This window comes from Tenrec ecaudatus, chromosome 15 (assembly GCF_050624435.1).
Source record: "Tenrec ecaudatus isolate mTenEca1 chromosome 15, mTenEca1.hap1, whole genome shotgun sequence".
NCBI lineage: Eukaryota > Metazoa > Chordata > Mammalia > Afrosoricida > Tenrecidae > Tenrec > Tenrec ecaudatus.
In genome coordinates this window covers 70,700,672-70,723,277 of record NC_134544.1, presented here as the reverse complement: position 1 = coordinate 70,723,277, position 22,606 = coordinate 70,700,672, and the positions used below count along the sequence as shown (strand labels likewise).

Here is a 22,606-nt window from a genome sequence, read left to right as displayed (position 1 = left end):
AGAACTGTGGTCGGTATTAGAAACAAGCTGTAGTGGGATTTTTTTCAGGTGCATGGTCAAAATACCTTAAGGGGAATTGGCTGGGGGCGTTGATTCAAGTAGTAGAAGGCCTCACATCCAAGACAGGTGTCGGAAAATGCATAAAAGTGTGTACTTCTTTGAATAGGAGCACTCACTTTTCCTAGAAGTTGAGAGAAGTACTCCTGTAGCTCTTGAGATTAGATTTCCATTTATTTGATTTATAGTACTGTTTGTTTGCTTCCCTAATTTTCTGTCTTTAAGATTCTCAAAACCTACCCTTTTTTATATGCTTCTATCTTACTATGAAAATCCATCTTGCAAGCCTCTCTCCAGAGAACTCTGATTTTGTAACTGGCCTCGGAATACAGCACATTCCTCCCCTACTGAGTAAGAATGGCTTGCCCTTTTGTTGTTCGCAACACAGTCTAGGTTCTTGAACTCCCACCATGAATGAGTCCTTCTCCTTTGGGCTTCCTTAGCTTCCCCCTTGGAGTTTCTCTAAAGGTTTTAGTGTCCATTTTCTCATTTGTTTTCCTGTTCCTTTAAAGTTTTCTTCATTCTGGTGAAATAAATTCTTTCTATTTTCCTATAGAGATGGTCAAATTGCCTTCTCTGTTGGAATTCTTCAACAGACATGTTTCTCCATATTTTGCTCCTGTTAGTGAAACACGTTTATGGCTTCTGTTATTTTCAGGTCTTTAAAATCACCTTTCTAACAAGAAAATTGTTATCAGCTTAGGATATACTTTAGCTCTCTACCTCCAATTTTGTTCTACTTGGAAGATTTTATTTTATTTTTTTACATTTTCGAATGCTCGGTTTATTCACTGCAGACACTTATCACACCATCCTAAAATTAATAACTCAAACTACTAAAGATAAAAGGATTGGAGCAAGTGTGATCATAAGTATGAGCATAGTATCTACTTGTAAGATTTTAAAAACATTTTTGTTCCTCCAATAATTTTTAAGTGGAAAGGACATTTTAACATCCTGAGTTGTTGGTTTCTTCATTAAACACATATCTACTATATATTCCTTACTGTGCAGTGTGCCTTCCTTAGGCCCACCCCTTCTTAACAGGTCGAAACCCCGAAAGATGACTTTTGATGCTTCTAAAGAACATTTTTTCTGTATGTTCCAACAGATTTTTTTTGTTGTTATTCAAACAATGCATAGTATATTCAATATTGCTCTCTCTCTTCTGTCTTTTGAGTAGCCTTTTGGTTTTCATATGTAAGATGTCTTTCGTGTTGTCCCACATCTCATCTCTTCTCAGTCATTAGTCTTCTTTCAGCAGTCTTTTTATTTTTTTAGTAATAGAAAAATCCCCAGAATTTATTTTCAATTTTGGTCAGTGAGGATGTAAATAATAAAGAAAATCAACCAGTCAACAGAAGTATCAAAAACAGGATAGTCATTCAAATATACAGAAGGTATAAACAGTATAGATTCATTTCCACTTGATTTAATCCTATTTACACATTTAAAATACAAAACAGAGTTTAATTGGTCAAGGATCTTACACAATTTGCACCAGGAAAGGAACTTTAGTTCATTACCACGTCCTCAGTATCTTGGCACAGAAAGAAATCTCATCTAATCGATATGTATTACCATCAACAATTAAAAAAAAATCTGGAGAGTAATTACTGTCATCCCCAATTCCCCGACGATGCAGAGGGATCCGTGTCTTCAGCTTGATGGTGCTACTTGATGTTTCGGACAACCCTCCGACAGTGCTTTGTTTTCATCTCTCCCAGTGCTTGTTCCAGCTGCTGCACCAAATGGAACAGGGTCACTTGGTACAGTCTGCAGAACTCTGGTGGTGTGATCTCCATTCTGATGAGGTGTAGCTTTATCGTCACTGATGACTTAATCTGTTGCCTGAGACTTCTGCTTGCGAGCTGTGCATCTAATCTCCATTCAAGGCTGTGGTAACTGGGGAGCCTTGGTGCCAATTCGCTCAGAATCGTTCAGATCTCCTTTCGGTTGTCCAGGTAAAGCTGAAGCAACAATCTGTTCAGTTCTTCAGAGAATCCCAGAACAAACACAGAGTCCTGGAAATCCAGTTCGGAAGTCATGAGCTTCCAGCTCTCATTGAGGAGATATGTTAACCCTTCCACAATATGCTGGAAGGTGTCCCTACTCACGTTGAGTTTCCTCGCGGCGCCTTCGTCGATCTTGGGGTTTGCTCACCGCAGGAATTCCACCGCGATGCGCCCGAACTCGGTGACCACTGTGAGGGAAGCCAGCGCGCTGGATCTGTCAGCAGTCTTTTATTCCTCAAGTTTATTCTTTACATAGTCTCTCAGCTCTGTGATCTAGCTACTTTTCCTAACTTCTACTTGGATTTGAGCAATTGATGATCTGTTCCACAGTTAACCCTTGGGTGTGTTTTAACTAATGAGCTTCTCCACCATTTCTTTCTATGGATATGGTGGAATTGATTTTTGTTTGTTCATCCATATGTATAGTTTCCATTTCTTTTGTTTAATAAAAATTTGCTTTGAATTCATCATTAGTCTCAAAATTTTATCGGTAAACTTGTGTGTCATTTCTGTCACTAAGGCTGCATTTTCCAATTACTTATATTGTTCCCAAATTTTACATTCATCTGTGTACATGATTGTATGTATGGTTGATCAATGTCAGGCTGCAAAAGGTATGCAAAATTTTCTAAAGTATATATATTTATTTAGTTAATTGTATTGATACTACCATGGTTTCAAAATATTTTCTTCTTGAATTCCTTGATATCACCTGCCCGTATTCCCTCCCTCTCCCACCCTCAATTTCGTTATCGTGGAAAACAGAACCTGGATGAAAGTGTAAGCAACCTTACCTCTATACTCCTGACTTCATGGCTTGGGAGATCAGTACTAGTGTTAGAAGAAATCCTCCAAGCCCCAAGGATAAAGCTAGAGCTGAAATGCACAATCTCCAGATAGAGTGGTCTCCACAACTGCTCTCCAGTAAGATGTTAGAATATAGCTCCTACAGGGACCTGACTTCTTGCTACTCAGCTAAAAGATGCCTAGCTTTAAAAGCAATCAGGTTCCCTTTGTTACTATCACTCAAGCAATCAATTATCACTTTGTCTCTTAAATTCCCTCTGGATGGGTCTTAAGGGATGGTTGTATAATTGAAGGGCAGACATAAAAAGGCTTTGTATTCTTTCACCAATTTTTATAGTGTCAGGGCATGCAGCCCCGCCCCCACTCCTTACTCACAGTGATGCCTACCTACTTAACAAGGTAGGCAGTGGCTTTACCCTGAAGGTCCCTGAAGTAATTGGGTGAGCAACTAAAGACCAGTGCTGAGGCTGAGGGCAAGTGAGGGAAGTAACTATCCACTGAGCAGGGAGAACAATAACAACATATCTGCTCTTATAGTTAAAGCTGCTCGCAGATGGTAATAGTCATGTGTTGTATGAGGTATCATTAAGGTAGCACTGTAATGAAAGGATATTGTGGGGATGATTTTTAATTAGGAGAATGTAATTGGGGCTCTTCTCCAACTTACAAATGTGAATGCTTCCCTCCAACCAGATACCTGGCCTTGTAATCTTTAATTCTATCTTTCATTCTGAGAATAAAGAATTGGTCTGCCTCCAATCTCTTCTTGATCTTGTTTCCCACAGCCTGATACTTATCATGAAGTGTTCTAAAAGAGTTCAACATATTCCCACATTCACATCTGTCTGTTCTGTTGTCCATGCTTTCTGGAGGCTCGCACACCTCGCTGCAATATAAACTCACTGGTAAATGACCTCACTATCTTATTACAGCATCGGAGATGAAGCCACTCTACCCCGTTTTTGCTGTCTGCTTTATCTTTCTTACTTGCACATGCTATTCCTACGGGCCTTTTGACTCTGGGACTGGACCCCACACTTTGTTTGCTAAACAGTTGGTGCACAAATCTAAATAACGCTTTTGGTAACTGGTCTTACTTGCAGGCATATGAATATTAACCATCTGCTGACAGAATTACACTTAAGGGAAGATCTTCCCATATACTTTTTGATGATGAATATGATTTTAGTCTTCTTTAATTTGTCAATCTCAGCTTTATAAACCACTTGATTATCTAATTAAAAAGAGCCAGTATCAGTCTATTTAGTTGAATAATTGGCAAGCCTTATCACATCTGTGGTCTATTGGTCTCAATTTCTTCCTTCTTAGGCAAATACCAAATCTGTGTCCATTCATCACTTTCATAGCCAACCTGATTTCTACAATAAGTTAACTATTTAGATTGTTTGCACTGTTGTGTTACCTCCAATGGGCAATAAACATTAAGCATAGTGTTTTATTCATATAAAAGGGTTGTCACTAAAGATCTACTTTGTATCAATGCATATTTTAAGAGACCTGTTGTCAATCAAGATGGTGAAAAGAGTCAATGTTCTTTTGCTTTACAGAAATCCACAAAGATGATGATCATTTGCTTGAGCACTCGCAATATGAAAGTTGCATAGACAGAACAGAACGGTGTTATAAATTTAATGCATTGGAAAGTATTGTTTCTCAGCACAAAAATAATTTTCCTCCAAAGGAAAATGATGAGATGTTTGGCTTACATGAAAAAATCATAAAATCAGATTTAATCATCCTGGAATTAAATCAGAATAGAAGCAATAAAATACAGAAGTCAGTTGTGCTCAGTGAAGATGAGGAAACTTTTCTCCATGTTGAACAAGAGCAATGTTGTACTGAAAAAGAATTCCCTGAGTGTGAACAATCTAGGCTCATGAAGTCACAATGCCATCAGCATCAGAAATCTGATGAAATTGAGAAACCGCACACAGGTGATAAATGTGGGACAACCTTCATCGAGGAGTCTGTGTTCTATGAGCACCGGATCACTGATACACTAGGTAAGACCTATGAATGTACTCAGTGTGGGCACACATTCAAGAAGATTGAGGTCACTGTTCATCAGCGAACTCATACTGGAGAGAAACCCCATGTGTGTGGAGAATGTGGAAAAGGCTTTATCAAGAAGACTTCTCTCACTGTTCATCAGCGAACTCATACTGGGCGGAAACCCCATGTATGTGGTGAATGTGGAAAAGGCTTCATTCGGAAAACAAATCTCAAAACTCATCTACTAACTCATACAGGAGAGAAACCCCATGTATGTGGTGAATGTGGCAAAGGTTTTAACTGGAAAACACATCTCAAAACTCATCTACGAATTCACACTGGCGAGAAACCCCATGTATGTGATGAATGTGGAAAAGGCTTCATTCTCAAAAAACAGCTCAAAACTCATCAAGTAACTCATACTGGAGTGAAACCACATGTGTGTGGTGAATGTGGAAAAGGCTTCACTCGGAAAACATATCTCAAAACTCATCTACTAACTCATACAAGAGAGAAACCCCATATATGTGGTGAATGTGGAAAAGCCTTTACCTGGATGACTTCTCTCACTGTTCATCAGCGAATTCATACTGGAGAGAAACCCTATGTATGTGGTGACTATTGCAAAGGCTATATCAGGAAGACTGCTCTCACGGTTTATCAGTGAACTCATACTAGAGAAACCCTATGTGTGTGGTGAATGTGGAAAGGCTTTTACCTGGATGATTTCTCTCACTGTTCACCAGCAGACTCATACTCGATAGAAACTGTACATATGTGGTATATGTGTAAAAGGTTTTATCAGATAGAAGGACCTCAGTGTTCATCAGGGAACTCATACTGGAGAGAAACCCCATGTGTGTAGTGAATGTGGCAAAAGCTTCATTCAGGAAGGAAATCTCAAAACTCATCTACAAATTCACAGGAGAAAACCGCTATGTATGTGGTGAGTGTGGTAAAGCTTTCAGCCAGAAAACATAGCTTATAGCATATCAAAACTTCACACAGAAGCTAAACCCCATGTATGTGGTGAATGTGGGAAGCCTTTTTCAGGAAGAATAAGCTCATCGTTCATCAGAAAACTCACCATGCAGAGAGAGAAACCCTGTTTGTAGTGAATGTGTCAAAGGCTTCATTCAGAAAGCACATCTCATAACTCATCTATGAATTCTTTGTGGAGAAAAACCTTAATAGGTGTTGAGTGTGGTAAAGCTTTCAGCCAGACGTGATGCCTTACAGCACATCAGAGATTTCACAAAGGAAAGAAGCTCTTTGCATGAGTTAAATGTAAAAAATCTTATATGTGGAAGTCAGGTTTCCTTAAACATTAGACAGTTTCCAAGAAGAAAACCTTTCATTGGAGTTAGTGTAACAAAGCTTTCAAAAGAGAGGATGAGGTGCTAGAGTTTGGCCTGGGCCAAGCGTGGGAACAGACAATTGTGACCATATGGGGATCCATGTTCTGCATTGCTGTCCCTCTATTGGCATGACCACCCTTGTGGGGAGAAGACCCTCCAGACTTCCACAGAGTGCAGAGGTACCTCATTGCTCTTCCAGTTTTCAGTACCCGAAAGAGAACAGAATCTAGTGTTTCTGGATCCACAGCTATATCAAGCAGTAGAGTGCCCACCCAGATGACACTTGTACCTGCCCCACCTGCATGCTCTTTGTTAGCCACCAGAGACAGCACAGAAGTACCATAAAATAAGAATAAAGAGAATAGAAGATGTATGGGGACAATTATTCCAAAGGATGAATGGAACACAGTGAACCTCAGACTCCACAACCGTGAAACCAGAAGAACTAGATGGTGCTCGGCTTCCAGTGCTAATTACTCTGAAAAGGGTCACAAAAGAGAGTCCTGTGTCGAGTGGGGAAGAAAGTGGAACAAACCAAAACCATAAAATAGATCAGGCTTACTGGTCTGCTGGAAACTTGGAATCTACAGATTGTGGCCTTTAGCGATGTTTCACTGTTGGACCTGTACTCACTCCTCTGACTCAGCTTTCAGCCCAACAATATATAGACTTGGAGGGGAAGAATAACATCCAAGAATAACATACACTCCCTGGAAAATCAACCATACAAACTCAAAAGAAAAGCATTTGCTTATGGCTAAAGACACATAAAAGCTAGAAGAAACATGAAAGAAGGATGAATAGTATAAAAGCACAGGGAGGGGGCAGAAGTGGGAAGAAGGCTGGTACATCTTGGGGACTGCAATCAATGTATGAACTGTTGAATAGAAAACCAATTTACTCTGTTAAGTTTTAAATCATAAAAAAAACATTAAAAAAAATTTAAACGCTTATGTCTCATCAATGATTTCAGGTAGGATAGTTACCATGAAACTGCATTGAATGTGGGTAAAACTTTTACCTGTGCTTCTAAGTTTTCTTCACAGAAACACACAAAACTGAAAACATACAAAATTCACTCAAGATAGGAAACTACAGGAAGTCATGTGACATCTCATACCAGTGATCTCAATAAGAAGGAAAGCTCTGGCAATATAGTGACTTTGCAATTACCCTCTTTGGTTTCTCTCAGTGTGTCACTAGACTACATTGGGATGTTAACGAATGTAGTTCTGATTTGCTGGCCTTTAGCCCGAAAGGAGTCATGTGACAATAGAGGATTTGTACAGCAGAGAAACCATATGAATACAGGGCATGTGGCAGTGCGTTGCATTTAGTGATTGGCAGTTACTGCAGTATCCAATTATATTTTCTTTGATGTTCCCCAAAGCTCATAGGATAAACTGACGCAGTGATTGGACAGAAGGGCTGAACAAAATGTCTGTCACAGTGTATGACTGCAATGTAAATCCTGCAGGAAATCATGAATACAGCTACTGGGAAAGCCTGATAGACTCATCCTGTGTGCATATGTACCTTGATACCAAGACCAATATTTCATTTTACATTTGATCATTCCTTTGACCCATATTAACTACATTAACTGGAGAAATACTGTGACCATAGAACAGGAATGTGAATGGCCTTGCTCCCATGCAGAATTCTTTGGAAGGTGGATTATTCAGATGCAGTTAAGTTAAAATATGACCCTTTATCTTTTGAGAACCTTTTTCACCCATTTTAAATCTTGCAGTTTTAAACATTCCTCTTATTTTCAACTGAGCTTTACCTCTGTTTTAGTATGTTGTTTTTAAAAATATATTGCTTTGTGTATGAATTCCATGGTGTCTAATTGTGGTATTGTTGGATCATATGGGACTTCAAGCTTTGGTTATTTTAAGTAGTGCCACATTGATTTCCACAGTGGCTGTATGTATCTCTAAGTCCACCGCCAGTATATATGAATCCCAATCCCTCCATATCCTCTCCAGCATTTGTTGTTTTGCTTCTTTGTTTTGGGCTTGCATTGCAGGGGTTAAGTACTATCTCATTGTGGTTTGAATTTGCATCTGAAGCTAGTGAGCATGAGCATTTTTTATATGTTTGTTAACCATCTGTATTTCATTTTTGGTGAAGTTAATTATTTGTACTTCATTTTTGTTCATATCTTTTCCCCATTTTTTGACTTGGTCTCTTGTTATTTTCTTATTGAGATATAGAGTTCTGTATGTATTTGTAATTGTCCCTTTGGCTGATGTGCCATTGATTAAAAAAAAAAATTCCCTGTCCACGGGCTCTCATTTTACTTTTCTCATGTAGTCTTCTAATGTGCATTAGTAATGCAATTTTTATTTATGTCCAAATTGGGAGTCTTTATTATAGCTGGTGGCCTTTGGGAGGATTCAAATCTCGGCTAAATTACTCAAAGCTGAAAATTATATTCAGGTGAGTTTATAAGGGCAAAAACCGCTGTTGGTTTGGCGATTAGGAGTGGTTGAAGCTATTATAAAGCTTTCAGTGTGTATGTAGGGAAGGTTGGGGGATTCCACATTCCTTTCAGCAAGCAGTTTACAGAAGCTAAGATAAGCGTAATCTTTTTAACTTTGTGAGGCAGGGTGGAATGGGGTATGGAAAATGGGCACATTCTGAGAACAGGAGGATATTGACATTTGAATAATAAAACATTGCGATGGCGCAAAACTGGGTGTGGTAGACAAAGAGGTTACATACTTTAGTGATGAAAGAGACCAGAACAGCATTTTAAAAATTCTAAAATGGGGCATGAGTCAAACTTAAGAGAAGTTCTTTACATCAATTATGTAAAGCACATTTGTACATTCATTTCCCTCATCATTCTCAAAGCATTTGCTCTTCACTTAAGGCCATGGCATCAGTTCCTCATTTTACCCCTCACTCTGCACTCCCCCTTCCTCATGAACCCTTGACAATTTATAAATTATTATTTTGTCATTTATTACACAGTCCGATGTCTCCACCCACTTTTCTGTTGTCCCTGCCCCAGGGAGGAGGTTATATGTAGATCCTTGTAAACGATCCCCATTCCCACCCTCACCCCTGCCACCCTCCACCCTCCTGGTATTGCCGCTCTCACCACTGGTCCTGAAGGAATCTTCCACCCTGGATTCCCTGTGTTTCCAGTTCCTACCTGTACCAGTGTATATCTTTTGGTCTAGCCAGATTTGTAAGGTAGAATAGTGGTCCTGATAGTGGGTGGGGAGGAAACATTTAGGAACTAGAGGAAAGTTGTATGTTTCATTTTTACTACACTGCACCATGACTGGCTGATCTCCCCGCGACCCTTCTCTAAGGGGATGGATGTCCAATTGCCTACAAGTGGGCTTTGGGTCCCCATTCTGCACTCCCCCTCATTCACAATGACATGATTTTTTTTGTTTGGAGGAACAAATGGGACTGACAGTTCCAGGGGGACATGGGAGAGGGGGAGGTTGGGGGAAAGAAAGTGGTGTTAACAAACTCAGGGAGAAGGGAACAAGTGATCCAAATCGGTGGTGAAGAGGGTGTAGGAGGCCTGGTAGGGCATGACCAAGGGTACTGTAACAGAGAAGAATTACTGAAACCAAAATGAAGGCTGAATATGATCGTTGAATAAGAAGAAAGCAAAAGGAAATAGAGGAAGGAGCTAGGAGGTAAAGGGCATATGGAGAGGTCTAAATAAAGGCATGTATGTATGTAAATATATGTATGAGTATGTGGAGATAGATCTGTGTACATATATGGATAGGTTTAGTATTAAGGTACCAGATAGACATTGGGCCTCCACTCAAGCACTCCCTCAATGAAAGAATACTTTCTTCTATTAAACTGGCATTCCATGATGCTCGCCTTCCTGACACAATAGCTGAAGACAAAGCAGGTGCATAAGCAAATGTGAACAAAGCTTATGGTGCCCAGCTATCAAAAGGTATAGTGAGTTCGTTCTCAAAGGTCTTAGCCTTTCAAATGGGAATGCAAATCTACTCTGTGCACAACGGGACACAGTGAATCAGAATCACCTCCATGGAATCCAAAACAGTTCTAGATTGGTTTTGTTTTGTTAAATTGTTATGAGCATATAGAAACCCTGGGTGCACGGTGGGTAGGGCATTGACCACCTGAAATCCAGCATCTGGGAAGCATGATTAAAGGGTCTACCTCCAAAAAAATGTACAATCCAGAGTCTACAATGTTCCTATGAGTTAGAATTGACTTTGATTTTGTTTATGGCATAATTGTATGATTTGAGTCCTAGAGAATGTTTCCTCCAATTTTGTGGAGCTGATTTAACAGCCCAAAACTGAAACTATTTTCAGGAAATAAAAGCTTTTTTTCACAAAGCTTTAACCACTAAGTGAAAGAAGAGGAAAAAAGGACAGCAAATGAATTGTCAAAGTCATTCACTTTGTCCTGGGTGTCTGGCATTTTCAGGATGTGAGTTTTCATTGTTTCTTGCATAGTCATAGGTGACAGTGTCCTCAGACTACAGTCTGATAATCTGAAGATAGGATGTGTTGACTGAAATGACCATGGAGGAGACATTTCCTTCTCTCAAGCCCTCAAGGAGGTGCATTGATACAGTGACTGCAATACTAATCTCAAACATAGCAAATAATGTTTTGATGATCCTTTGTAATTGTTAGGGGTCCTGTAGTTATTTCTGATTCCCTGTGAACCTGCATAGAACAGTCATAAATGCTGCTTGGAGTTAGATTTGGTCAGTCATCCTCAAGGTGCACTAAACCTCCCAATATTCTGAAATGTGGAAATGATGGCAGAAAATATGATTCCAAGGATAATACAATCCAATTGGATGCAGTTGTGTTCTGTTAATTGGCAAACAAGAATAAAAGTTTACAGGATAAAATTCTAACTACTATGTTATTGTTTGGTTTTTCTGATCTTATCTAGTGCCTGATTGAAAATCTCTACAGATGAATGGAGCCTTTTCTCCCAAGATGGCTTTGTCTTAAGTCTGGCATGCTGTCCTGGCTGTAATCTAGGAATGCATACAGGCTGAGGGCCAGGACCTTGATCTAGAACCTGAATCTCTCCTTTGGACTGAGATTCCACCCAACATGATCCCTGAGTGTTTCCTGAAAGTCAGGAGAGAAATTGAAAGTTATATTAAAAGTTACTGATTTAAATTAAAATTATGAAATAAAATTATTTCGGTTAATGTGGTCTACAACAGTGGTTCTCAACTTGTGGGTCACAACCCTTTTGGGGGTTGAACAACCCTTTCACAGGGATCTCATAATTCATAACTAGTAAAATTACAGTTATGAACTAGCAACAAAAACAACTTGAACTGTGTTAAAGGTTTGCGGCATTAGGCAGGTTGAGAACCACTGCTCTAAACGATGTGTAATGACAATGCAATTCTGAACAAGATTCCAGCATCCATCCTTAAGGACATGGAAATTATCAAGTTTAAAAACAGAAATCAAATAGACCCAGGATAAGCAAGGTCACAACAAGCATTAAAGGATCCATGGGTCTTTGAATCTGCTGTGGCCACCTGCATCTGCCAGTCTCTGACCTGATGGGAGACCCAGCTACATCAGGAGGAGTAGAAAGGAGGTAGACATTTCTGTATCAAAGACTGACTCAGAAGTCTCTGGGATCCCCTGATTTCAGGGTGGTGAAGGTGGTGGCCTCATTTAAGTAACAAACCACAACAGGCATTTGCCTATGAGTGTTCCTGGCTGTGATACGAGTGAGGGACTATGAACAGTTTGCTAATGCGCAGGCACCACAGCTCCACCAGAAAGTGTCTCCAGAGCTGGTTGTTGAAACAAGTTGGGTGACAGAGATGGGAGTGATGTGACCCACAGGCATACCTTGAATTAGTAGGCTCCATAGATTCCACATTTGCAATTAGAAAATTATGAGTTCCAGTGCAGCATTATTGTTTGGTTTGAATATATGCATCCACTAATGTATGCATTAATTCATTCTTTCTGAGGTCTGAGCGCTATAAACACCCCAGACATTCTTCTGCATTGAGGGAAAACCAATAGAGCAAGCAGCTGAGCTAGGAAACGAACAAGCTCTTTCTCTAAAACCAAACCACTGTGATTTCATCTTTTCTGCCTCATAGGAACCTTAGAGGACTAAGAAGTACTCATTAGGCTTTCTCTGACTGTAATTATTTACAGCAATAAACAATGTCATCTTACTCGGGGAACCGTTGGCTGGTTTGAATCCCTGACCTTGTAGTGAGCAAACAAATCTTATCCCACAGCACCACCATAGCCCTTTTTATATCTGCACCAACAGGCTCATATTACAGGACTTCTTAAATGTCCCTTTTAGAAGCCAAGTTAAAATTTTAAATATTATTATATGAATAAGGAAGGCCATAAAAATGATGACCTTTGACTTATGGTGTTGAAAAGAATGATGAAAGTACCGTGGACAGACTTTCAATAAAAGAAACATCTGTTTCGAGTGAAATACAGCCAGAGAGTTCCTTAGAATCAAGGAGAGTGAGACTTTGTTTCGTGCAACATTATCATGATCCCTCCCAGTCCCTTGAGAAAGACCTCCTCCATGATAAAGTAGGGGATCAGTGAAGAAGAAGCTACATCATGAGCTGGATTGACACGGTGGCTGTAACGATGGGCTCAAAAAGAGTCCTTGTGATTGTTGTGCTGAACTAGGCATTCTTTAGTTCTGTTGTCCATTGACTCACGTAGAATTGGAATGCACTCTGGCATTTAACAGCATCAAAAACAAAACAATAACAAATCAAAACACAAGGTTCTTCTCAGGTCGGATAACAATGCCGGGGGAAAGGGGAGATGTTTTATGTGGGGAAACACAACAACGGGAAATTTGTAACAGAACACACTGTCTTGATCATTGTTTTCTACTTGAGCCCTTGGTATCAGCTCCTCATTTTTTCCCCTCCAACCCTGCTCCCGCCCTCCGTCATGAACCCTTAATAATTTGTAGATTATTTTGTTATATTTTACACTGACATCTCCCTTTATCCACTTTTCTGTTGTCCAAACATCTTGAATATTTCTTGGAAGCATTCGAGCAAGACTTCATTGCACTCATTTGGTCATGTCATCAGGAGGAACTAGTCCCCGGAGAATGATCTTGTGCTTGGTGAAGTAAAATGTCAATGAAAACGAGAGAGACTATCAATGAGATGATTATCACAATGGCTGCAGTGATCAGTCCAAACAGAGGAATGATTGTGCGCATAGTGCACGTCCGGGCAGCATTTCATTGTGTTGCACATAGGATCTCTGTGAGTTGAAGCCAATTCAAGCATACCTAAGACTATCAACACATACAATATTATCCAGGTCACTGTAAGTTAAAATTATTGCATAAATATACATGTGTGAGCATATATGAATGAATACATCCGATTGCTTAGAGAAAATTTGGGACTCACAAGAGAGATTTTTCCAGCATTAAAGTTTCTTTAAGGATCCCTCTTGTGTAAAGTAGTTATGCTTTGGGCTGAGATCTGCACGTACACAGTTTAAAACAACCAGACGTTCCATGGCTTTTTACTCCTGTAAACAGTTATAGTCTCGGAAACTCACAATAGCATCACTGTAAGTTGGCATAGACTCTGGTGGTGTTTGGTGTTTTGGAATGTCTCTGGCTTTGACAACAAATACTAGTTAGTACAGTCAATTGCAGACATATCTTATCAAGACATATAACTGTGAACTCTGTTGTATATATGGTCAAAGACAGACAAAGCCCATTCCAATGAAAAGACATTCAGATGCATGAAGTTTCCCCAGAGTGTATACATGATAATCCCTAGAGATGTGCTGAAAATGTGGGGGAAACTGCAGCTTCTGAACGGAAAGCATCCCTGACTCCTCTCTTGCGTGGCCTGGAACCATGGCCTGATGCAGGGAGGTTTGTGTCTGGGCTCACACTGACTTCCCATCACTGTGTCTCTAGCACAGTAATACATGGCTGTGTTCTCGGGATTCACAGAGCTCAGTTTTAAATAAACTTGGCTCTTGGAGGTGTTCTTGGTGATGCTGACTCTTGACTGGAGAGACGGATTATATATAGTATGTTTTCCCATCATAAGCTAATACCCTGCCCCACCCCAGGACCTTTCCTGGAGCCTGGCCAATCCAGTGCACATAATAGCCAGTTAAAAAGAATCCAGAGACAGCACAGGTGAGAGACCGGGTCTGTGAGGGCTTCACCAGTCCAGAGCCTGACTCTTGTAGCTGCACCTGGGCCAGGACACCTGGGGATAAAGAGAAACACCGTGAGTCATGTGCTCAGATGCTGCATCCACAGACTTGATGTTGGAATCCCAGAAGCACTCACCACCCAGAGTTGCCACTAGAACGAGGAAAATCCGCACATGCTTCATGTTCTTGTGGATAAGATTCATGCCACCCAAAAAATGCTCTCCGGGCTGACGAGGACTGCGCATTGTTAAGCATATGTGTGCTGTGGCTTCATCTGGCTGCCAAAGAGGAATTAGCATGTTGGAGGCGCATTTGTTCATCAAGGTGGACAGGATGAAGTGAGGACCCTGGGTGTGCTCCTCCCACTCAATGCTGCTGGCAGTGCCTTTAGGATAATCCAGAGTTTTTCTGAAGTCTTCTCTTTATCCACTGCCCCGTTCTCTTAATCCACACAAGAGTGTAGTCTGTTCTGGGAGGTATATGCAGCCACAGATCGAGGACATTTTTATTCCCAGTGATAGGTAGAGACATCACTAGAGAGAGAAACAAACAGGCAAACAGAAAGGAGGATAAATGGCTATGTAAATAGATAAGAAATGAAAATATTCACCACAAACCAGGGCCATATCTCTTCTGATTCATGACACCTACATTAGTCTATATTTAAACAATGGAATGTTCTAGTGTGGCCAGACAACATACAAATGACCAAAAATATTGCTAAATTGGGTAACCATGTCTTTACTTAAATCAAATGTACTGCCATATGTCTTCATACCAAGTTTAACTCAAGTGATGGTATTTTCAATTGCTTCATGTGCTTGTGAAAGTTGAGCATTGAGTAAAGAATAGTAAAGAATCATTGCATGTGAATTGTGGTGCTATTGAGGAATATTGGAATTACCATGGACTGTCAAAGGAACCAACCATGAGGATCGCAGAGTAAAGGTTAACTGATGAACCACCAGCAGCAGACGCTCTTCAGGAGAAAGACTGGGCTTTCTACTCCTGTAAACCTTTACAGTCCTGGAAACGCACAGGGCGGTCGCTATGAGTCAGCACTGACTTAATGCTAGTGGTTTTGGTTTGGCCAAAGGAACAAGCAAATCTTTCTTGGAATAGTACATCCAGAATATTCCTTAGAAACAAGATGATGGTACTTCCTCTCACATTTTTTTTAACATGATATCAAGAGAGACCAGTACTTGGAAAAGGGTATCATCCTTGGCAAAGTAGAGGACAGTCAAATAGAGTAAGGCCCATGAGGAGATGAACTGACACAGTAGCTTCAATAATGGGCTGAAACTTAGGAATTATATTGAAGATGGCTCAATAATGTACATTATTTTTGTTCTTTTGTATACAGGGTTGTTACAAGTTGGAAATGAATAAACAGACCTAACCCAAAAAAGCACACTCAATGTGGTAGTTACATAATCTGTTGTCAATTTTAGACTTAAGAGTGAAGGGGTGGAGGTTAGCCTGTCAATCAGGTCGCAGCTTCATGACCTCATTTGTAGGCACTAAAGAGATAAATAGCTCACTGGGGGTGGAACACACACACTTCCTGCTAGACTTCACTTTTGACAAGCCCCTTGGAGAGAGGCTGATGGAGCCAGAGGCCTGGGAGATGTAGGAGCCATGTAGAGACCCTTGCCAGCACCGAGGTGCTTCTACCGCCACTGGATCCACAAGACTTTCCACCCACTGGCTTGTGATCTTCCTGTATTCAGCATTATTGCTAAGCTGCATGAGTGTAATGAAAAATTTATGGACTAGTATTGGACATCTGGGTTAATATTGGGTGTATGGACTTGATCTGGACTGGGCTGGAATGTTTCTTTAATACCCAATTGGTTTTGTATATAAAGCTTTTTCTTATACACATATGTGTGTCTATGAATTTGTTTCTCTAATCTACCTGGACTAACAAACACAATGTGCTGAAACCAACATCCATTGATACTTCTATCCTGCAAAACATACTTACACAAATTCATACAAAGGCCTCACAGAGGATATTCATAAAAGGATTGCATATGAATGAGACAAGCATGAATTGAATAAATATTGGGAATACTGAAGCACATGATGACCTTTCATGATTCCGAATTTTACTAGTTAAACTAACTGAATACAAGCTCAATATATATACTACCAGAATCATCCCTTACTTGTGTTCCTAAAGGCAGGCTGGCAATTATTCACAAGGCGTTCGAAGGGGCTGAACGTGGAAATCATCCCAGATTTGTCGTCTTTGGATTAACAGACTAAATAAAATGTGGTCTTCTCTGATGTCTTCAAAAGTGCCACCAAACTGTATGTTAAGATGGATAAAAAACAGTGATCATGTTAAGTAATAATGTTCCTGAATGGAGAGATTGAAAGGGAAGTTAGTGGTGTCCCTCTTAAAATAAATAATATTAATATCTTCAAAAAGACTTGTTGCAGAAGCAGGACATCCAGAATTCTCATTGGGAGTTAAGAGACAAGGTTCTTTCACACAGACTTTGGACACAATATCAGGAGGGACTATTCTTGGGAAAAGGACCTCATAGATGTTGAAGTACAGGGTCACCAAGGTGGACGAACCCTGTGATTATAACAATGGTATCAGACATTGTAAAGACTGAGGATGGTGCAGGACAAGGCACTGTTTCATTCTATTGTACGTAGAGTCTCTATGATTCGCAACCCGTTCAATGAAAGCTAACAACGGTCTACTGGTGGAAGCATGATGTCTTAATAAAGTTGTAATGAAAGCTTATTGGTTAAAAGTTAAGAAAACTCCAGAAATAAATAGGAAATAAATCTATGTTAATACTTGCTTTCTGGGAATAACTCCAAGTTCAGTGAACTATCAATAACGATCTTGCCCTCTGCTACTTCGACTGGGTTGGTTCGTATGTTTCAACCATCCTGTGCACCCTGCAGACTTGCCCCTTCTGAATGAGATGTTTGTGTTGATCTCACCCTGAGCTCTACTCACAGGTGTTTGAAGAACTAGCACTCATGTTTCAACTTGCTGGGTTAGTTTTTCTAGCTTTGTTACTGTTTTGTCTTCTGTTCACAAGGTAAAAGGGATACTATGGTGTGGACAGCTGGGGATGCTTGTATAGATCATTCATACATGGACTGTGACCTTGTCATTGCCACAGGTGGTAAGGTGAGGTAACTCCACCTTGAGCTTGATTAATGCGTGTGGTAGTTACCTAATCTGTTGTCAACTTGAGACTCTTAAAGAGTGAAGGGTCGCAGCTTGATGACCTCATTTGGAGGAGCTAGAGATAAATAGCTCACTGGAAGTGGGGCACACACCCAATTCCTGCTAGACTTTCCTACTGACAGGACATATGGACCTACTGTAGAGTCTGGGAGCTGGAGGAGCCATGTTCCAACGTTGAGATGCTTCCACTGACATGGATCTCGGAGACTTTCAACCCACTGGCCTGTAATCTTCTTGCACTCAGCGTCATTCCATGCTTTGCATGAGTCTAAAGAGGAATTTACAGTCTGCTACTGGACATACGGGCTAATATCGGACTTATGGTCTTCATTTGCATGGGGCTGGAATGTTTTCTTAATATACAAATTGTATAGTACATAAAGCTCTTTTTTTAAACAATTTATTAGGGGCTCATACAACTCTTATCACAATCCACACATATACATACATCAATTGTATAAAGCACACCCATACATTCCCTGCCCCAATCATTCTCAAAGCATTTGCTCTCCACTTAAGCCCATTGCATCAGGTCCTCTTTTTTTTTCCCCTCCCTCCCCTCTCCCCCCTCCCTCATGTGCCCTTGGTAATATATACATCGTTATTTTGTCATATCTTGCCCTATCCGGAGTCTCCCCTCGCCCCCTTCTCTGCTGTCCCTCTCCCAGGGAAGAGGTCACGTGGATCCTTGTAATCAGTTCCCCCTTTCCAACCCACTCACCCTCCATTCTCCCAGCGTCGCCCCTCACACCCTTGGTCCTGAAGGTATCATCCACCCTGGATTCCCTGTGTCTCCAGCTCCCATATGCACCAGTGTACAACCTCTGCCCTATCCAGCCCTGCAAGGTAGAATTCGGATCATGGTAGTTGGGGGGAGGAAGCATCCAGGATCTGGGGGAAAGCTGTGTTCTTCATCGGTACTACCTCGCACCCTATTTAACCCGTCTCCTCTCCTAAACCCCTCTATGAGGGGATCTCCATTGCATAAAGCTCTTATACACATGAGTCTCTAGGCAACCCAGAATAACACCATTATCAGATGACGATAATCAATATGGGGAGGGGTTGTGGAGAGTGCTCAAACATGCATGGGGACTTGGTGTGCTGAACTGTATGATACATACATGTGTACACAAAAAAAGAATTACTGTCATCAAGTCAGTTTTGTCTCATAGTGACCCTATGAGACAAGGTCGAACTGTCCCTGTGAATTTCCAAAACTGTAACTCTTCATAACAATAGAAAACTTATGTGTATACAGAGCTAAAATTTATTGAACTATATACATATACTTGTGCACTTTAGATATGTTAATTACTAAGGATAGGAATAAAAAGACATGAAGGTGAATGATCTAAGGCATGATAGCACTTTATCAAACAAATAGCTCTCAGGCTGAGCAGCCCACGTGGGGCCACCCTGTGTGTGGGGGGGGGCAGAGTTCTATCTGGCAGGAAGATGGAGTGGCAGAGAGGGACGTTCCAAGTTTCTCTAATTATTAGAAGGGCACACCCCCCAGGAGGCATCACCAGGCTGTGACCTGATCGACGGGTTGTATTCCACCACTATATTTTCATACACCTTCAAGTTGACATAAATCTATGACAGATTTAAGTGACATAAGTATACCTGTCAGAGACCCACACAGTCAAATGCTTTTGCGTAGTCAACAAAACCCAACAATAAAACTGGTAGCTTTCAGTCAATACCCACCTGATGTCAGCAATGATATCTTGTTTCACATTCTCTTGTGAATCCACATTGCATTTCTGGAGGCTCCTTGTTGATGTACTGCTGCAATCATTATTAAATTATCTTCTGCAAAATTTTACTTGCATGTGGTTGTAATTTAATTAGTTGATAATTTCTACATATTTGGTTAATTTTATTTTTCATAAAACAAATGTAGATCTCTATCGTTTCCGACCGCTGGGTGCTGCCTTGAGCCCATTTGCGCTGGACCTCCTCACCTTTGCGCCGCGCCCCGCCCGGCCCGGCCCCGCCCATCCCTCGCCAGGCACTGGGGTTTGTGCAGCGGTAGAAATGGGCGGGACAAGAGCTGCCTTGAGAGGAAGTGAAGGCGGAGACCCTACTCCTCCCTGACCCTGCAAGCTCCTCCCACCCCGGGTCATGCCCAGACAGGGCCGGAAGTGGCAGTGTCCTCGCCGGGACTGCAGCTCACATCGCAGATTCTGCTGACCTGGATGCTGCACGTGGTGCCGAGAAGCGCCCACGGCCTGAGCACCCTGTTGCCAGCCCTCCCAGGTAGGGGGTTCCGGGGACGTGCGTGTGGGCGTAGGCCATTTTAGGGTGACCCTGCTGCACATAGCGGTCTGCGAGGACCCTTTGTCTCCTCCCCCCAACCGCTGCCTGCGCCCCGCTCATGGGCAGAGGTGGGCGGTGTCCCCGAGGCCGGTCCTATTTGTCAGCTTTTGGGTTGCTTGGGGTTCATGGTGGGAATCCCTGTTGGAGAAAGGAGAAAATCCCAGTCTGGGATTTTGGGTTTCGGGGTTCCCAGATTCGTCGCTTTGCGGGTCTCCTAACCCCCCCCCCCATTGTTTCCTTTCCACACCGCGCCGCCTCCTCCCTGAGATTCCTGGCACCTCTTCATCTCAGAGGTGAGCCCCGGGGTCTTGCTTCTGTGACCTCCCTCTGGACCCGACCAGAGTTTGTTTTAGGTGCAAGATCTATTATGACAAAGACGTCTTTCCTGGCTTTTAAGATGTTGAGGGTGGCCCTATTTTTACTGGTTGTATTTTTGTCGGTACATTACTATGGTTTTATCCTTCCCACACTGTTTCTTTTCGTTAGTTTCTGTTGGGTTTATCAGTTGGTGGAGCACCGAAGGAGTGGATGCCTACAGATAAGAAATGATGGGAGGGCTTATAGGCATGTCAGCTGTGGGGTGGGGATGGGGTTGCTGAGTTGGGGAGGAGGAGGGGATTTGGGGAGTAAAGAATGAGGGAAGGAGGGAACTGAGCACTAGAACAGAAGGTGACTACACAGGTCATTTGAAAGGCGATTTAATCGTGGTGGGAAAGAAGACAATGGTATGAAATAATTCTAATGATTGTACAATTTTTGTTTGAACTGTTCAATTGTGGAATGTATGGATCAAGTGCCCCAAAATGTGTTCAAAAAGAAAAGATCTCCATCACAAAAACTAACTAAATAAACTGTGTGCCAAAGAGTCAAACAACCAAACTGAAACAAACAAACCCAAAACTAGATAGTGCCAAATTTTTCGACCTTTCTGTGGCATGAAAACAGAAGTGGGTTTTGAGTACTATGTGGCTGAAGGACAGTTTATTTGGAGCTGGTGGCCTTTGGCCACTACATTCTTGGCCAGTTGGCCAGGCAGCAGTCGGTGCACGACCCCCTGGATGTGCTGGGCAGTGATGATGGTGGAGTGCTGTTTGGAATGTGCCAGTTGAGATGCCTGGCAGGTGATGCGCTCCAGTGGGTTGTTGAGCAGCAAGTTCACGGTGCCCATGGCCCTGGACTAGATGCTGGAGTCCAGGTGGACCTACTTGAGCACCTTGTACACACAGACGGAGTCAGGTCTCCTTGCTGCTGCACTGGCATTTCTTGCTGTGTTTCCTCTGAGCCTTAGCTTCAGCCTCCTTGGGGCCCCTATTGTTACGTTTGAACCCAATAACTTGAATTTAAACAACAGAACAGTAAAAAGGTGTTTATTCATCCTCTCTCATGAAATTTTATTTTTAGTTTTCATCTATCTCATGAAATTTTATTTTCATTCAATCGATTATAGACCTTCAAAGTAGTCTGAAACCCACTCAACTGTCATCAATGCCTTGCTCTGTTGGATCCTCTGTGATCTTCCAGCTGAGCTCTCAGTGTAGAGAACTAGATGATTTTCACTTCCTTGAAAGACAAAAGGCCACGCAAAATTGAGTGTGTTTCTCTTATACTAGAGTCCACATTCGTGATAGTACTCTGCCATATGGCATGCTGTGTGGACCTTACAGAATTCCCTCCAGCTCACCTCCAAAAGAACGATAAAATGAGGGGTAGGTATGGATTGTGACAAGAGTTATATGAGCCTCTAATAAAATGTAAAAAAAAAATGAGGGGTAGGAATTCCTCAGTGATCTTGTTGACACTTTTGTCTGTTCTGAGTTTTTTTTTTTTAACTTTTAAGAAACCTCTTCCCTTTTTTATTAAAATAAAAACGCTTGTGTTTAGTGTATACTCGTGGCTTCTAAGGCTGTTGTCATGTTAGCTGTCATTGAGTCAGCCCTACCCGACAGGAACCGAGCACACAACAGAACAAAGCACTGCACTCTCCTGTGCCATCCTCACAATTTAGAATGAACCCATTGTTGCCGTCACTTTTTTAATCCATTTAGGAGAGGGATTCTTTTTTTTCACTGCCCCTCCACTTTACCAAACATATAATTTTCTAATTGGAAATACTGGACTCTATGGAGCCTACTAATTCAAGGCATGCCTGTGGGTCACATCACTCCCATCTCTGTCACCCAACTTGTTTCAACAACCAGCTCTGGAGACACTTTCTGGTGGAGCTGTGGTGCCTGCGCATTAGCACACTGTTCATAGTCCCTCACTCGTATCACAGCCAGGAACACTCATAGGCAAATGCCTGTTGTAGTTTGTTACTTAAATGAGGCCACCACCTTCACCACCCTGCAATCAGGGGATCCCAGAGACTTCTGAGTCAGAGTCTTTGATACAGAAATGTCTGCCTCCTTTCTCGTCCTCCTGATGGTGCTGGGTCTCCCATCAGGTCAGTGGCAGGCAGATGCAGGGGGTTACAGCAGATTCAAAGACCCATGGATCCTTTAATGCTTGTTGTGACCTTGCTTATCCTGGGTCTATTTGATTTCTCTTTTTAAACTTGATAATTTCCATGTCCTTAACGATGGATGCTGGAATCTTGTTCAG

General features: G+C 41.6%; 1 pseudogene; it reads right to left on the bottom strand.

Annotated features, from left to right (window-relative positions):
* Window positions 1–1,730: 1,730 nt before the first annotated feature.
* On the bottom strand, window positions 1,731–21,173 carry LOC142427500 (COMM domain-containing protein 2 pseudogene; annotated as a pseudogene).
* Window positions 21,174–22,606: the final 1,433 nt, after the last annotated feature.